Source organism: Scophthalmus maximus, chromosome 14 (assembly GCF_022379125.1).
Source record: "Scophthalmus maximus strain ysfricsl-2021 chromosome 14, ASM2237912v1, whole genome shotgun sequence".
NCBI lineage: Eukaryota > Metazoa > Chordata > Actinopteri > Pleuronectiformes > Scophthalmidae > Scophthalmus > Scophthalmus maximus.
The window spans coordinates 7,204,218-7,222,627 of record NC_061528.1 but is presented as its reverse complement, the minus strand read 5'-3'; the positions used below and the strand labels follow the sequence as shown (position 1 = coordinate 7,222,627).

The window sequence follows — 18,410 nt, the reverse complement described above, 5'->3', positions numbered from 1 at the left end:
AGAAAAGGAGCAAAGGATTCAACTTCCGTCTGAAGCTCTTTTTTAAATATTTGTTATAATACTATTCGTAGCACTTTTTGTGTGAACAACTGAGTGCAGCAATATGAATGTTTTCCTGGATAGACTCTCTGAAAAATATGCGCTCTTATCCCACTATTTAAACAATATTATGCCCCTTCTGTCTCTCTATGATCTTCACCTTTTCACTCTTCCAACGGATGTGCCTTTACAGATTAAGTACTGTATAAACACTTGGGTAACAGCTCACATTGCATTCGTGCTAAACACATATGACCCAATATATATTTTTATGCTTCAAGTCTATTTTCTTCTGGTTTATGGGAATACACTTTTTGCTTTTGCTTAATGAACTGTTCAGACACTGTAAGTAACAGCTAACAGTGTCACTGGTTAGCAGCCTACCTGGCTATTGGAATATAAAAAACTATTTGTATTAATCAATCGGAGACCATAGAGAACTTATTTTTTGGGAATTCAAAACGAACACCAAGCATGAATTCAATTTTAATTTCAGTTTGAGTCAAACATTTACTATAACACACCGAAGTTGTCATTTAACATTCAATTCATCAGTGGACCTGACATCATTGTCTTGTATGTTCCAATGCTGCGGGAACACTGCAGAGGGTTTTTTTTCTCATTAATCATATCATTCAGTCGTCGTGACTGGACTTTACTATTGCAGGGTCAGAGAGGAGGATTTCCCTCACAATGCCATCTTGTCTGACTTGATTATGGTCCATACATGTGTCAAAAAATATTCTGGGAACAAATGAATCTTCTCCTCCGCTCCAGCCGACAAGGTGGTTAGCCGTGTAATTTGTTCCCGTCGAGCTCAAAGTGTGTAGAGTAAGCAGTCCATTGAATTCCCATCCGTCATGGTTAGTTACACGCTTGTCAGCCGCTCTCCCACTGCCCAGCAGTGTAGCCATCACCCCTGACCTGGAAGCATTATATCTAAATCACATTACATGGCCCTGTGTTCTTTATTTGCCTTTTGAAGTCACCAGAGTGAGACATCTGTCCAGCCCTGTTTGAGTTTACTTCCCTCTCAGCCGCCACATCTTAATTAGCTGATCCGATTTTCTGTGTTAGTGCGTGTGCGTGCGCGCGCCTTTTGTGTGTACCTGTGTTTTGTGTGCGTTTGACAGTGTGTCGACCGACTGTGGGTTTGTTTGTGGGCTGAGGTGATTGACAGGCTGATGGGAGGATGATATGCTGAGAACGACAATCAAAAGGACCTGGAAATCCATTCATTGTGATGATAATTAAACTGAATGAAAATCCTTGTGTTTGTTCATTAGCTATTGAGCCTGGATGAGATGGCCTTCCAGGCACTGTCAGCCGCAGATGTCCCTCACTGAAGCATTTCTGCAGCACCTGAGTCCTTCCTGGCTAATAAGGTTGCAATTAGCACAGCGGTAAGAGGTGCATGACCCTGAGAGGAGCTTCTCCATTTGAGAAAAAAAAAAAAGTACACATTTTGTACTTGTTTTCCAATCAATGCAATTTCAGCTCCACTCAGATGCAATATACAGTTCTCCTAGCTGTAGTCACTAAGTGTGTGTGTGCGCAAGTGTGCACTTGCATGTGTGGAATTGACTCCTGAAATTAAACCATATGCTTTTAGGTGCAACCCCCATCAACGTGAGCCCCTCAGCATCAATCTCTACCTCGAATTTTGTGCCACTGAATACTTGTCTTAAGTTTGTGTCTTTACTGAAAAGAAAAATAGTTTCAGTTTTTTTTTCGTGTCCTTGTCAGTATTATGTGATTATGGCTTAGTGTTTGTGCTGCCATGTCCATTTTCATGGACTAAGATAGGAAAACGTGAATGGAATTACAATTTTTAGCTTATGTGAAAGTTTATGTGAAAGATTGGAGAAGTGAGAGGTGGAAGAAAAGACTTTCACGTTAAGGCCGTCGCCTTGAACCCTTGGATTTAACATTGTGCTGTGAAATGGTCTCATTTATGCTCCGCTGGAAAACTAATTAGCCGAGCACTACTCAGCGCCTGTTATTTCTATACGTACAGTCTTTGGACTGAGCTTGAGGTGTGCTCTCACTGCATTATGATGATTCCACTGCCACATTTAGACATTTGTGTGATCTGATCTATTAGCCTTTTAGCCTTAAAAGTTTGACTGTTATTTTGCCCTTTAGATTTTTGTACTGATGTTCAATAAAACATCACTGATAAATTAGTTTCAGTGCTGTCGGTGCCTATTTGAAATGGTAAACTATAATGATTATCATTTTTGTTTCCACATCAACTAAGATGTGTATGACAGACAGATGAACATAAAAATACTGAGCTACTTTTCCCATTTCGTCTCTGTGCACAGTATCTTTGACGGCTGATACACGCGCACACAACATTTACACCAACTACTGGCTTGATGTTAAACCTCATGCTGTTGGAATATTTTTGCATTTTATAGCACCAGCACCAATGACTGGCATAAACCTAATGCTGGCTCGTGTGTCGACCTTTCACTTAGCTGGTCTTCTCTGATCTATCATCCACTTTTTATAAACACAGCAAAGTGGACACTGTTAAGACCCCATTTTATCTTGCGTCCACTGCCCCCGACATCCCAATGAAATGTGGAGTAAAAAGAAATATCCGTCTTTTAGTCCAGATAGGATCGGGTTCTTGTAAAGGACAGGTGAAAGTTAAATGAATCTGTATAGTAAGAATCTGCTATAGAGGGATTACTTTCGAAGCAGTCACTGAAGTTGAAGTGTTATGTCATGTATTCTGTCAAAACTGAACCAAAGTTGATTATATATCGTCTATAATCAAACATCATTTTTGAACACACAGGTTAAAACCATCTGAATTTTATCCTTGTTTATTCGTTGTGACCATAGGAGGGAAAACCAATACAAGAAAACAGATTACTACTTGTGTATTTATTTTAACATAAACATGTTTTTTAAATATCTACATTCAAACATTACAAATTGACCTTGATGCAGATATGTCCACCGAAACAGCCACACTCTTCCAGGTGCATATTTTCAAGATGTGGCCTCTGGTTGTTAGTGAAGGTTAACATAGCTTACCTGCAACTTGATCTTGACGTTCCGCTACTTTGCCATCTACTTACCACTGAACAATGGATGAAGTATTTCCAAACAGGACAATTTATGTTGTTGATTGCAAATAAGTTACGTGAACTCTCTGCCGTCATTTCCGTTGATTTTTCTTTTAGCCTTGACCTACATTTCATTGTTTCAATTAGTGCAATCTGGACATTTCCAGGAGTTTGCCGTTCACATATGATGAACTTGGCAGGAGATTCTCTGAGTCAGACGCGTTTACATCAACGGAACATTCTGTGGCATTCTGGGTAGATCATGCAGGCGGGCGCGGATAATTCGGCTGCGGAAAGCAAGTGTTTTGGTTTACAGTCATCAACACGCCTACTCACTGTGAATTCCAGAGATTTTCCAGCAGTTTTTTCTCACACGGGCTCACTCGTTCACATTCTCCAGAAATTTTACTTGGCGGGGGTTGGCAGGAAAAGTTCCAGAAGAAAATCTGAAGTTCAGGAAAATCTCCGGACTTCAGTGCATGTCTGTGAGTCCTGCAGTGCATTCAGAACCCGCGTGGCAGGTGGCCACATTCTGTTGTTCCTTTAAATCAATTTGCAAGTAATTGAATTTAAGAATATTCATTGACAGCTCTGTTAGCGTGGCGTGTTTGCTCGGTGAAACACTTGATACGTCGGATCTCTGTGAGTAACACGACACTTGATTTCAGTGTTCAGTGAAAAGGAGACAGTCAGATAGCTTGTTATGCTGCGTGCTGAATCAACTCTCTATTAACACCTGAGAAGACTTTGTGCTTTGCTGGATTACATTAGCACTTGGTATTAAATGTGTTTCCACGTTCACATTGAAATCAAGTTGTTCTTACCTTTGCAAAATCTATATAACTGTAAATATTACTCTTTTTTTTTAAATTGTGGGGAGCATCAACTGGTCAGCCTACATGACAGTGAACACCAGACTTTTTTAAGAAATCTGGACATTGGATGATTTATGCAGCATTTTTGCAGTTTCACATTTTTTTTTAGGATCCTGGCTAGATCACTGGATAGAATAAGGTTCTTATGCTGTAGTGAAGTGGATGAAAGGATGCTTTTGGCATGTCGGATATTACCAAGAGATGTTTTGATGTCATCTGAAGGACGAATCAGCCAGAAAAATTGTAAATTACTACAATTAACAGTGAATGTCACCCTTGATTCACTAGGTGAGAAATGTAACTGCTGACCTGCTGCAGGTGAGTGAAGATTTTTCACTTACAAGGTCACTGCAGTGCATGTGAAGATGTCCCTTAACTCCCTAGTCTTCCCTATAATTTCTCCCAGTAACCTGGGTTTAAGTGCGCCTGTGAAGATGTACGTCCATTGATATACTGTAATTCAGTGGTGGTGGGGTGAATTGGATTTCAGACGCAGATTGGGTGTATTGAATGGACACTGGGCCACCAATAAATCAATGGAATGCAACACAAGGGGGCTAGTTAACATGACATCAATAGCGTATCTCTCTGGAGTTGGGTTCGCTATGATGTAAAAAGTCCTAACTAACAGTTTGTATGTAAATACAAACCGGTTTGTGTTTGTACATGTTGGAAATGGAGAGAATCGATGAAGAAATTGTGGACATCTCTTTTTAGAAAATACCTATGGTTAAAAGAAAACATACTGGAACAATATAAATTTCTAGCTGCTATGTTTCCCAATACAGTCGCTCTCCACTTCAAGAGTTCTCACATGTATAATGATATTTATTCAATCAACAATTTTATGTGCCGATATAAACAAAGAAGTGCGCACCTTCACCAAGAACAGTCAAAACTCTGTGTTGTGTCTCTATGCACATATTCTTCCCAGTGTACTGTAGGTGTGTTCACGTGCCTCCTGAAGACCGAGTTTGATTTAACCAAGAAATTCACAATAGCAATTTTGTTTGTTCTTATTAGTTTGAAGACCTAAAGCAAATCGACTAGTTATTAGCTGAGTTTTACCTTGCTGTGAGAAGCATCTGTGATGATGAAGTATGTGTTTCCCTTTGCTCTGGCTGATTCCAACTGTGCTCATGGGGTAGAGCTATGATATGATGCGGTTGTCATGGTCATAGTCATAGTTTCATGAAACAAATGTTGACCATCGGACATAAACGGCGGTCTTCCATGTTGAAGTCCGCTGGTTTCTCAACCCGTTGTCACAACCCGACCTCCTCCCAATATGAACTTTATCATCCTTTAATATTTGTCACCCGTCTTCCTCCTGTTTTCACATTATAATCACTTCCTGCTGGAGAGAGCTTTGTCACTTGAATGTCAACATATTGTTTTGGGAGTATGTAATGAAATGTCTGATTCCGTCTGGGTTGGGTTTTTTTTTGACAGTCTTCTTTAGTGACGTCCTCTGGACATGGGCTGGATGACTTTGTGTGTTTGTATCTTCATCTTCATACTGTTAGAAAATATATAGGATAGAGGACAGTAAGGAAGCTATAAAGAAAATGTTACCCCAGCCATGATAATGCAAGCCTAAAAATGCATTAGTTAATCAGGACTCCCCATGTTTTGCAATTATTTACAATTAAGTACATAACATTTTGAAATTGGAAATATTCTTACAAGCCTTTACTTATTCGTATGGGTCAGTTGCAGGCAACATAATAATGCAACATGTGATACTTAAAGTATGCTGGTTTGCAAATGTTGGCCTAAGACTAAATACATAAATATAAAAAAGGATTTAATACCTGCGACGAGTGCACAATTGCAGAAAGTAGTCACAGATCCTTGGGCTTTATAAATTTTAATTCGATTATTTGCCCTTTCTGAATCCACTTTTACATGCAATCCCAAACATTATTTTTACTTAAATTTATGTAATGAATTTAATCATTTGCTCAAAATTATTTGATTATTGTCACATCACTGATTTTTTTTAATCAATATTGGCGGTGTTTGTGTGTATGTATGTAGGCAAATAAATGGAATCCATCTCCTATTCTCTGTCAACAACAATAACAACAACGACGACAAAGAGAGCGTGTCCACATACCCACTAGTAGCATGAGAATGCACACTGCTTTTAGCTCCTTCCATTGTGGCGTTTTCAGTCCAAGGCCGTGTGCCATTCAAGCCGGGCTCTCAGTGCTCACATCGGAACCTCCGCTGCCTTCAATAAGCATTTAACTCATGAGTGTCAGTCAGTGTCCCCGTCTTCACCAAAGTAGTTGGGAATTCAGTTTTTCCTGCCTCTCACAATAGACAGAGAGCCGACCTCAAAATGATACAGAATCCTTACAATCATCTGCCCCCCCAGCCCTCCGTCTCCCTCCGTTTTCCCCCTCTATCGCTCCGCCTTTGTGTTTTGTTCATCGGGTCTGTTGAAACAAACACAACTCTTTGAATTTCATGATTAATCTGTGGCTATGAAACGTAAACTAAGGCTGTAAAATTTTTCTGTAATTTTAGACAGAAACAAGCTCGCAAAATGAGCTGCAGCAAGATGAGACGTATACCCGCTAATGGATATGGTGGAAAAACCTGCCTATACATTTATGTAATGGACCCATAATCAGATATTCACACACACTTGACAAATATTTTGACAGTTTGATCAGTAGTTTAGGTCATTTGTCAAGCAGAGATGACAAAACATTCTCTGGTTTCACCTTCTCAGATTTGAGGATTTAGTGATTTTCTATAAAACAGTGTTCTGTACATAAATAAATCAGTCTTTTTTTGGGGGGTTGGGGGTGTTCAGAGAAAAACACCTGTGTGTGTGTGTGCGTGTGTGTGTGTGTGTGTGTGTGTGTGTGTGTGTGACTCCATTACTCCTGCCATTAAAATGCATTTTGTATCCAAATTGTCTCTAAATATAATAATAAACATAACACCTCTCAAAACCCTAATATGATTTTAACCCTGGTGTTAACATATGTCTCCAGTGTACAGCTGACCAAAAAACAACCACAGTATTTTCTATTGGTATCGTCCTCACTCCATCCACGGGTGTCTTGAGTAAGGTGAAGACTGCCCATATAGTTGTTGTATCTGTATACATATCTATAGATATGAATATAAAATACAGGACACGTGATATTAAAAGTATCAGTCTAAACTTCTCAAAACAAATGTATACATGTTGAAGCACATGCACATAGTACGTGACAAAGACACGCACGCACGCACGCACACACACACACACACACACACACACACACACACACACACACACACTGGTCCATCAAGCCGCTCTCCATCTGTATATCCAAGGATCTCCTGCGACCTCCCTCCTAACAAGGCCAGGGGACATTCATACTGATTTATTCAAAGGGACGGTTCTCATTCAATTTTCTCCATATTCATAAGCGTGTTTCGCACCCCCGCTCTCGTTTTCCTTTTCAGGTTTAAATTAAAGGTACAGGAACGAGCCAGGCCTTTCATCTAGGGCTGCGGGTGGAGGGGTGTGGGAGGAAAGCGAAGGTGTGTGTGTGTGTGTGTGTGTGTGTGTGTGTGTGTGTGTGTGTGTTTGTGTGTTTGTGTGTGTGTGTGTGTGTGTGTGTGTGTGTGTGTGTGTGTGTGTGTGTGTGTGTGTGTGTGTGTGTGTGTGTGTGTGTGTGTGTGTGTGTGTGTGTGTGTGTGTGTGTGTGTGGAGGGGTGCATCAGGCAATGTAGAGGAAGGACTGGTAATGGTGACACTCTCCCCTCTCTGTATTTATTAGTGCACCCCCCGCCCTCCCTCCTTTGCGTCCACCCCACTCACCCACCCCCCGACTACACCTGGCTAAAAAATGATTCATTAATTCAAAAAGCAGCATTTTTTGAAAGCCTTATTTCAAAGGCATCGACTGGAAAGGGAGAGCAGCTGAGTGGGGTAGGGTTTGCCGGGAGAACTGAGTGAGCAGGGGGCGGAGGAGGTGGAGGAGGATGGAGCCGGGAGGAGGAGGAGGAGGGGGGGGCAGAGCCAAGGCGTTTGAAGGGGGCAAAGTACACTTCAAGTTTCTGTCACTGCAAAGATCAAGCTGGGGAGGGAGGGGCGGGAATGATGGGAAAGGTAGAGGGGATACGTGAGGGTTTACTGTAAAATTCTGTTGACATGCACTTACTGGATGTCGGTGCAAGTGGCTGTCATTTAGCAATAACATTACAGACAACAGAATGATAAGATAAGGTCTTAAGAGAGTTATACAGTATCATAAATTAATGTTTTGGGTTTAAATGCACACATTTGGGCAATAGTAGGTATGGCATCAATATAGGTCTCATTATTTCACTTGTTCAGTAAATCATCAGATTCTTCAGAGTCACCGTGACTGTGATGCATTCACTAACACACACACACACACACACACACACACACACACACACACACATTTATCCACACTTGCAGTAAACACCAACAGAAGGATCATGTGTCGGCCACTCCCAGTCCAGCTGAATCTTTCATACGGCCGCAGATGATGTGGTTAATTATAGATGGCAGGACAAGCCGGGATCCTTAGCCTCAATTAGACGGGGGCACGGGGTTACTGACCTGCGCGGAGACTGTCAGTGCCTATTACACACTACACATTGCCAGTGACAGCGACTGGGGCTGGGGGTGGAGGGCAGCGCTGGGTTACAAGGGCTACTGCCTCATTCTTCTCTTTCCCCGGCAAAATTACAGACGCACAACATTCATACACAACACAAACACCATCAGAAACGCACAAATGACACTACACAGTTGTCTCAAAGAGGCTGATTTTGTAATCAATGAAATTAATCACATTATTTGCTTATTACACACATATCAGACACGTGTGTGTGTGTGTGTGTGTGTGTGTGTGTGTGTGTGTGTGTGTGTGTGTGTGTGTGTGTGTGTGTGTGTGTGTGTGTGTGTGTGTGTGTGTGTGTGTGTGTGTGTGTGTGTGTGTGTGTGTGTGTGTGTGTGTGTGTGTGTGTGTGTGTGTGCTTTCAGATTTAATCTTCTAAACATAGTGAAGTTGTTTAATTATTGGTGTCTGTCCTGTCATCTTTGCCATTGTTTGTCTTCTGTCTTTTAACATCATACTTAATTAATTAATTCCTCTAGTTGCCGTCCTAATCAAGAGGAGGAGGAGAAGGCAGGTGTCGTTATTAGCGAGTGAGGAGATCTGTGTAGGAAGGAGGCTGGGATGGATGGATGGATGGATGGATGGGTAAGATCATACTCTCTCTTTAAAGCAAAGTCTTATTCATGCCAAAAACCAAACCTTAACCATCGACTTGTCACATCATGAAACGGGTTTCTTACAGATTTGGAGAGCACAAATGTATTAAGTCATCCTGTCGATAGGGGAAGTCAGATCAGCAAACTCTACTACTGTTTTGTTCTATAGGGAAAGGACAAACAACAATTTATTGTTTAATTTGAACCACTTGTTGAAAGAAACTCAATTTCCCAAATGTCTATTGTAAACATGCATCACAGTAACTAGTCTGAACCTACAAATGTAATGAGGTTCCCACTCATCCTGTATCACCTGGAAGATTTGAGAGCACAGTTACTGTCCTTGAAAGGTGAGAGAAAAAGGAGTTTTCTTAAAAATAATGTTGTCGTCCTGGAAACTTTTTTTCTTTCATTCTGCTGAAAGCAAATTGTCAAATCTCCGCAACAGCTGGTGGCTGAAATTAGTGCTCTGTTCAGGGACCAGATGAAGATGGAATAACAAGGGTGAGAGTCTATGTTCTGAAACATTTTGGATGTGTGGGCTCTTAGAAAAACCCACAAAGTTGCAAGCTTTTGAATGCACACTGAATCAGTTTGGTGAAGAGGGCATACAAAAAAATCTTAGATGAAATCACTATTGAATGTTGCTAGCGAACCAAGGAAATAAAAGTGAAATGATCTTTCAAATGCATTTCAATGCAACATTAGCACCCGCGGGTTTGTAACTTTACTTTAAAACGTGTTTATAATTTGACATTTTGGTGCTTTCAGGATTAGCCCTCGCACAATGTTAGTTGTCATAACAGCAGCGTTTTCATAAAGTTTAGTTGGTTTGCTAATAAATTAAAGACTTTCACCACAGTTTTAGATTTGTGACAATTTAATCTATTGCAGTTTGTCTGGAAAATGCTTCCTTTATGAATGAAATACATTTTTCACAAATGTTTTTGTTTAAAACAGCATTAACGCTTTTACCACAATGTCTAAGACACAGAAAATTAGTCATCATATTGTATTGCTGTGTAACTTCATTGAATATCCCTTAACTGCCAATTCACAGAATGAGAATCAGAAGCAAACACATCTGCGCTACGTGCTGTTTTAGATATCTAGCTACGATACTGTAGTTGTCGCAGTAACAGAAAGGTCAATATGATTCATAACAAAAGGTGATTCAGCTGCGCGATAACAGTCAGCACTTGTTGTTGTTCTTTCATTACAGAGCCATAGTTTAACACATACTGTATTTGAAGAGACTTCTGCACTGAAGAACTTGTTAGTGAAAGGCTTGATCCCCGTCTCATACCACATAATGTCCTGAAAATATATTTCTTGAAATGATTGGAAACCCAGCTATAACTTGTAAAAAAAGAAAGAAGAACAGCTCAAATAAAGTAATAGGAGAAAGGTAATCCCCATACATACAGACAAAAGACTAATCTTTTGAATATTTTCTATACTTGTTTAAACTTTCTGTTCATCTACAATCCTGCGTTACAACCTCGACAATCTGTCATGGACGCGAGCGTCATGCACGCCAGCGTCATCCACACATCAGCACGGAGCGAATTGATATTCGCCGTGTTTTTCTCACGGAGGTAGCTATTGGTGTAGTATGTCCCATTCCCAGGGTGTCCCTCGGAATACTGTCCCTGGGAACAAAAACCCGGCAAATGGCCCTGAAATGTATCATATAATGATCCAGCCCTAATGTCTACGGCTTCAGGAATAGGACGGTCCTCGAGTTAATCACCGCTGTCTACTTTAAACTCTGTTTCTTGTAATTACGCTTTTCCTCTTGGGCCCTCTCCTCTCGTCTCGTCTCTAATCCATTTTCATCCCTCTCTATCTACCGTCTCCTGCACAGGCAGAACGTTTCTATTCAGCAAAAATATTTTTCCTGACACTTGTGTTGACAACTTTTGAGCAGGTGCCAAATTATTTTGCCCGGGGGATGAGAGGATGCGCCGTGAGCAAGCTAAATTTAAATTTGTTGATCAGAACTTGAGTTGCAGCCACCTCCTCCTCCTCCTCATCCTCCTCCTCTCTCCCTGCTGCCTTACCTGTACTCACCTGTGCCTGCCTGTGCGGGTGAATGAGAGCCAAGCCACCTTTGGGACCTGCTGATTAGGGTATTAAAAATAAATGGGCTCAGTTTAGGGGGGGGAGGTTGGTAGCCCAGTGGTATATATTTCTGTTAATTTTTCTCTACCCCCCTCCTGTGTAGTGACTGATCTGCCAGAATATGATAGCATGGGCTGTCACGGCAATAATTAGGCCTATTTTCCGTGAGGTCACCTTACAGGGACGCTGGGCGGCTGTGGTTCACACACAGGGTGCTCTGTGCTGCTCCTGCCCCAGAGCCCCCAGGATATGATCGTCCACGCAGGGCAACAAAGAATCACTCCGCAGCAAATGAGCGAAACATAAAACAGCCACAATCTGATATGGACAGCGGTTCCCAACGCTCTGTATGATGGGACAGAGTTTACCTCGCTGTGCTTTCGCGGCTGAAAATCAAACGGCCTTTTATTAAAATCGTGTCCAGTCCAAAATACTGAACAAGATCTGAAGGAGGATTAGGTTGTCATGGATATTTCCTGTGATGAATTTCAAAAGGAAAAAAAGTCTGATTACGTTTGTTTGAGTGAGTAATTAAACTGTGAAAACTTTGCATCCGAGTCAAAATAAAACCTTAAAGTGTGAGGTGGACATGGGAGTGTTTTGGTCACGGTTCCGCTACCAGAAAGTCAACGGTGCCAAGTCAGAGCGCAACATATTTCAGCTTCATTCAAAACACTCCCTGGTTGGGTCAACAGCTGCAGGCTAGAATTAGAAATCAATTATTCAGCTTCGACAAGCTCATTAAGTCTCTGAATAGGATTTTCTGTTCTGAGTCTGCCTGCTCATTTCTCCTAGCTTGCATTTTCTAATTAGTATTTCTTTTCTCTTTAAAGTTAGATGGGAGTTTGGGTGAAAATGTGGGCATTGACTTCGCACTCACAGACCCGCCGGCTCCTCTGAACAGTATCATTATCTGCAGAAGAGGCTGTGTCGGTACATTGGAAGACCACTAAGGTTGTTTGCTTTCAGTTTGGGCACCGTCTAATGATTGGTGTCATCAGGCTAAATTAGGCATTAATAATCAAAGGAGTGTAATCTGGGTAAATTAAGCATTAATAATCAAAGGATGACTGGAAATTATCGCATGCGGTAAATGAAGCAGCACTAATCAGCCAGGAAGAAAGAGGGCACGAGGCCGACAAAGTATTTTGTTACAGAAAATGGAACGGATGTGTACGGGGGAAACTGCATTCATAATCAGTTCCCGCCGAAAAAGGACCGCTCCGCGCCGACATGATTGATGTTGCCATAGAAACGTCCATCAAGCGATTTGACGGCATCCTTCGAGTGAAGCCGGACGTAAGCTTGCATTTTATAATATCGCCTACTGTTGCCTACATCACCTATGGTGCAAGAGGGCTTATTAGCAAGCTCATTCCCTGTCCATCCCTCCTTCTCTCTCCCTCCCTGCTCTGCCTCCTCCCATCCCTCTCTCTCCCTCTCCTCCCTTCCTCTCCTCTCCACATTGTGTGTGCCTATCTGATCCCGTGGCCTTTTGTTGCGCTATGAAAGGCCTGATGCCACACTCATTATTTTCTCCTTTATCTCTCTCCCCACTGCTCTGATTAGAACAGTCGCCCCTGACAGACGCCCTCAGCCAGCTCCTATCCATTACACTCTGTGTGTGTGTGTGTGTGTGTGTGTGTGTGTGTGTGTGTGTGTGTGTGTGTGTGTGTGTGTGTGTGTGTGTGTGTGTGTGTGTGTGTGTGTGTGTGTGTGTGTGTGTGTGTGTGTGTGTGTGTGTGTGTGTGTGTGTGTGTGAGACACATGTAAAGCTACCTACCTATATCATATAAATCATAAGTGTTTTTAGCGCCGTAAAGAACATATGAAAACTAAAGAGAGGATGAAATATAAAGTGTGAATTTTGATAATTTTCTACATTAACTCCCATACATTAACACATTACACACCCTTTCTCTTGCACTCACACTCACCATTTGAAAAGTGATGTGTTGAGCCAAGTTTTCTTAGTGAGCGTGTTTTTTGGTGACACAAAGTTGCGTGACGTATTCTTCCTCAGGAAAGAACAGCCTGGACGTTCATTGCTCGGTGAACATGCGTGTGAATCAGCAGACCTTTACGTGCACGCTCACCCTCCTCACCTCTTTCAGTGGAGGCACACCGAACGTCACTCAGCTAATGGAGGCTTAAATGTGCCCGTCTGATATTTCGCTGCTGATTTTGGGGGTTCCCTGTAGATGTAAGCCCCTTTCAAATAAAATGAAAAAATTCACAGTGTCAACCGTACAGCATCGGGTTGACATTGGAATATAAGGTGTCATACGTACAAAGTGCGTGGAAAACCAGCGGGGGGCATTTAATGCATCACTCGCTAATCGCCAATAAGCCGTTTACAGTTAAAAATTAAATTTGTGCATAAATCAGCAGCGCTGAATGATGAGAAACACTTTTAAATGTTTCCAGATGCATGCAAAACAGAACAAAAAAGCACATATATTACTTTCTCCTGGGTGCTCTCCGTTCACCAAGTAGGCTGAATATGTCATTTGCTTTTAAATTGCATTATCATGCAAAACGAAGCAGAAATTTGATGAAACTCGGACGGATTCACCTGAGTTAATGGAATATGGGTTTAAGAGGGAACTAATTATCCTTGTTTAGCAGGGAGTGAATGTGTTTCTTTGGAAGACCTGATTTTGAATGTAAACATTAATGGCCTCCTTGATTAGCATAAGAATGATGTGTTATTGTCCTGCTCACTCTGCGTCCTATGCATCTGCACAGCTCCAGACACACACACACACACACACACACACACCACAAGCTTTAATACACTTATTACCTGGCTTATCTAACGATGCCATTTTTTTTTTTATTGTTTTGCTAATCCATTATTTATTTTTATTTTTTTCAATCAAATTACAGTTTTAAGGCCCATTGACATTACTGGAATCTTTTTTTTTTATAAGAAAAAATGAAAAACAAAATGATGTTCCAACTGTTGAGTTTAAGGACAATATTTGATATAAGCACAACTGAAGTGTCTGAGTCATCGTGATGTTCTCCTTGTGCGTTCACATGCTCCTCGCGAATGTTCATTTCCAGAGTTGTGAAGTCTCTGTCCCGACTCCGGTGTGTTTGTGTGCTCCAAAGTCGGAATGCGGGGAAAAAAGGATGCTGTTAACAAAATGTGTTGTATTACAAATTAGATGTTAGCAAAAAAATTGATACGCAATTTGTGAATTTGCACCACGAATCAAAAGTTTCTTAGTATCAATCAAATGCTATCTTTCGTTCATGTTTCTGTACATGATGTTCAGCAACTCATGTACCAAAATGTCCGCAGACATTTTTTTCCGATCATTCTGACACCACTTCAATGCACTTTTATTCTTGGGGTATTCACATGCTGTTTTGGAGGTGTTTTTATTGGTGAAAAGTAGCAGAGGAATAGGCCATTACTTTATAAACAAAGGGGAAATAGAAAAAAAGGAAAAAAGATATGGGGTTATAGGGAAGGATGAAACCTGGGGCCCAGGTGAAGAGTTGAGTTAAGAAAAGGAGGCGATGAGGAGAGTGAAAGGGCAGGTGAGGGAGGGAGGCTTTGACTTGGGGCCTCCCGGGGACAATGACCTTATTTCAAATTCTGGGTAAGGGACTATAGGTGGGCAACTGAGGAGCCCCCACCCCCCAGCCCAGGTCTCAGATACACACACACTTTCAAGACTGAGTTCAGGAATAGAGACCCCCCTGAAGTCCTGCAGCTCCCTCAAAGGCCAAGCCTCTGCCACTGTCGTTAGTGAAGCCACACAATAGGTTACACATCCAATTTTCCTCCGAGGTTCAACTTCATATCCTCAGTGGTCTCGCAGCAAAACCAGGTCCTCTAACTGCTATGGGAGAATGAATGCATGCATGTTATTGCGTTATATGTTTGACAGTTAGATCGCTTGGCGTGTAAAAGTGTGAAGTATGAATAAATAAGTGAATGTGGGGTCAAAAGTATTTACATTGTTCAGCGTGGACCAGTTTCCCCAGTAATCGGAGGTTCACATGATATGTTTAACTCTGTGGTTAATGTGGAGAAGAATGCGTGGTAACGTGCAGGGAAACCTTTGAACAAATTCTGAGATTTCAATATTCTTGCTAACAATCGATTTCAGTCAATCAGTCAAGTGTACATTCGATCACATTACAGTTTACATTTGAGAAAGCATCGGGACTCAGCAGATCTTCTTTTTTTTTAGCAGAGTGCAAATAGTGATACGTAAGTTGTTCTTGAAGGCAGCCTTTTGGTCTGTAGGGATTTCAGGACATGTAGTGCCAACCTCCAACATCCCGTCTTTCTGCTACAACACATCCAGTCTGAAGACCTGAATTTGCACCACATATATAAAGCTGATTTTCAGTGAGACGAACACGATGGAGGAGGATTCAGCTCTCCTTACAGGGCTGACACTCTCTGTCGGTTTCCCCATCACCCGTCGCCCTTTTAAAGTTACTTCACCACTTTACCACTGTCATTCTTTTTTGCCATAGCCGCGGCAATTTGAGCGCTGAGAAGTGTGAAAACACGCATCACGAGCTGAATGGGCCACAGAGCACATCGGTGCTAACAAGGTCTAAGTGCCAAAGTGCTTAACGAGGAGACCGTCTCACCGTCTCCCTCCCTCTCCGTCCGTCTCCTCTCCCAGAACCAGACTCATGCCTCCTTCATTTTTTTTTTCTCTTGTCTTGTCCATCTCTATATCTGGCCAATGTCTAAACATGACAGATTTCAACCATCAAGGAAACATGTTCCATTAATGTGCCCACACCTTATCTCCTACAAGGCTTTATGGTAGACACACAAACACACACCAACTTTCCATTTCACCCCATCTCCTCATCATAATCTCAGGATTTTTTTTGTTTCCCATCTCCTCCATAAATGTTCTGCTCCTCTCACCTTACAAGAGCCCCCCTCTGTTGTTTGTGGGGCTTGCCTGATAGCCATTAGTGTTACACCCTATTACATCAGTAATGACTGACTGTGAGCTCTAATTAGAGATATGTTAGGGAGAGCTGACTTACCCCCCACTACCCTTCACCTCCTTCCTGCTTCTCTTCCGAGCTGCTACTGTGACTCCATCGCCGTGGCGACACCATTAGCGCAGCGCCCTCTAAGAGTTGCAACTCCTGACTGTTAAAGCCATTACGTCCGTAACAGGCCAATCAGAGGGGGAAGGTGTTATGGCTAATTGATAAGCTGAACAATGCTTAAAATCTTGTCTCTAATTGCCCTGCGGGAGCGGAAGAAGAAAGCGCACCCGGGAGAAAGAGAGACAGTGAGAGAATGGGGGAAAGAAAGGGAGAGTGTGTGCAGGGAAAGCGACTGGCGTGCTAATTTCAAAATATGATATTTTTTTTCCGGCACTCGAAATAATTTCAACGTGCAAACGCGTCTTCATCCAAAACATGCTGCAGTTTTTTTTTCTTCCTCTTCATCCCGCTCGAATAATGGGATGTTTCTTCTGAGTTCGTCATCTGTGATGAGATGATTATCTGAAAGGTCTGCGGCTCACTGCGGAGAGAGTCTCGCCTTCTCTGCTGGAGTAGGTAATCCTGGGTAATAGCATTATGGACACAGTCTTTTCCTAAAGCCCCATGATTATCCACTGCTGTTTGCTGTGGGATTGACATTGGCCTCCCTGGTCTCTCTCTCTCTCCCTCTCTCCTTTTTTTTTCTTTCTCTCCTTCACTGGTTCATGTCATCTTGTCTCTGACTCACCACTCCATCAAGCCGGTATATGCTCTTCTTATACAATTCCAACGAGAGAAGAAGATGAAAATAGAGCAGCAAAAGCACAAATTGCTTGTAGACAAGAGTGCCCCAGATTTGAAGGGCAAAAAAAAACAACCCCACTATCAAATCAATAAAGACACGGTGCGTTGTGTTATTGTCTAAAATATGTTGAGTTAATCCAGCGCATCAACCACTTTCAACCATTATAAACTTGAAATATTCTCAACAAAATATGGACTCATATTCCACAGTCTTTAATTTAACTTCTCACGCAATTTTATTCATCTTATTACTGTTTTTAATTTACAGTTGTGTTTCACATTTTCATAGTGTCCTGTTGGCTTCATTTGTTTTATTCATTATTTGCTGCTTTCGTGTGCTAGTGAGCTGAAGACAATTGTCCACTTTGATGGACAATAAAATTCTTTTTTTTTACTTTCAATTCTGTTCTAAGTGTGTAGAACATGCCAGATTACTGAAAATCCAAAATGATTGTTGGAGAGAGGGTATAGAAACAAATTCTAGACATGTTGTTTTTGGAGGAAGATCAGTCTCTTGTTTTGTTTTTTAATGTTGTTGCCTCTAACTGTTGTTGAGGTCTTTGTGTTTCTGATTGTCATGTCATCCAGATTTGTGTCGGAGAGAGACGGAGCTCAGACCTCTGCTTTTAGCCAATTGGCTCACTCCTCCCTCGAGGCTTTTAGGCCTGAACTTGACCTCATCTCTCCTTCGTCTCTCGTGCCGTCTCTTGTCCTCCCCGTCCCTCAAATAGTTTCAACCTTGCCTTTTTTTACTTACCTTCATCACTCTGTGTCAATCTCCTGCTTGCGTGGTTTACAGGTAGTACTTATTTGATGCAGTACATCTCGCAAAAGTGACAGAGTAATCTTTGGTGGATCAGGGGGGAAATGACAGGACGTAGAAGTTGTTTTAATCTGCAGCGAGGCTTCTGTCTTCTTTTTTTTGGTGAGACACAAAGTGAATGAAAAGGTTGGTTTTCCTCCGAGGGCTTATTGAGACTCTAAGTCAAGAAAAATTCCACAAGTACGGTGGCCCTGAGAGCTCAGAGTATACTGCAACAGGAGCAAACACATCTTCATCATTTTGCTAACACAATAATCACAACATCACCAAAAAGACAGACGTGGCAAATACACACAACAAAACCAGATGCAGAAATGCCTTTTGTTTCCAGGATAAGTGTTGAACTCGTCCTGAAAACTTGCATCACAGCTCGTGGCCAACATCCAACTTAAAGTCACAAATTGAAGGACCATGTCGGG

At 41.8% G+C, this 18,410-nt stretch overlaps 1 protein-coding gene across 24 annotated transcripts in view; it reads left to right on the top strand.

Moving 5' to 3' along the window:
- Window positions 1-18,410, top strand: part of sox1a (SRY-box transcription factor 1a) — a 79,731-nt gene that overhangs the window by 40,185 nt on the left and 21,136 nt on the right. For 15 of the 24 annotated variants that reach the window (XR_007032147.1, XR_007032141.1, XR_007032139.1 and 12 more), the window contains one exon: window positions 9,138-9,243. The exons of the other annotated variants lie outside the window; for them this stretch is intronic. The gene's annotated coding sequence lies outside the window, so the exon portion shown is untranslated. The remainder of the gene's footprint in view (window positions 1-9,137; window positions 9,244-18,410) is intronic. 24 annotated transcript variants of the gene reach the window in all.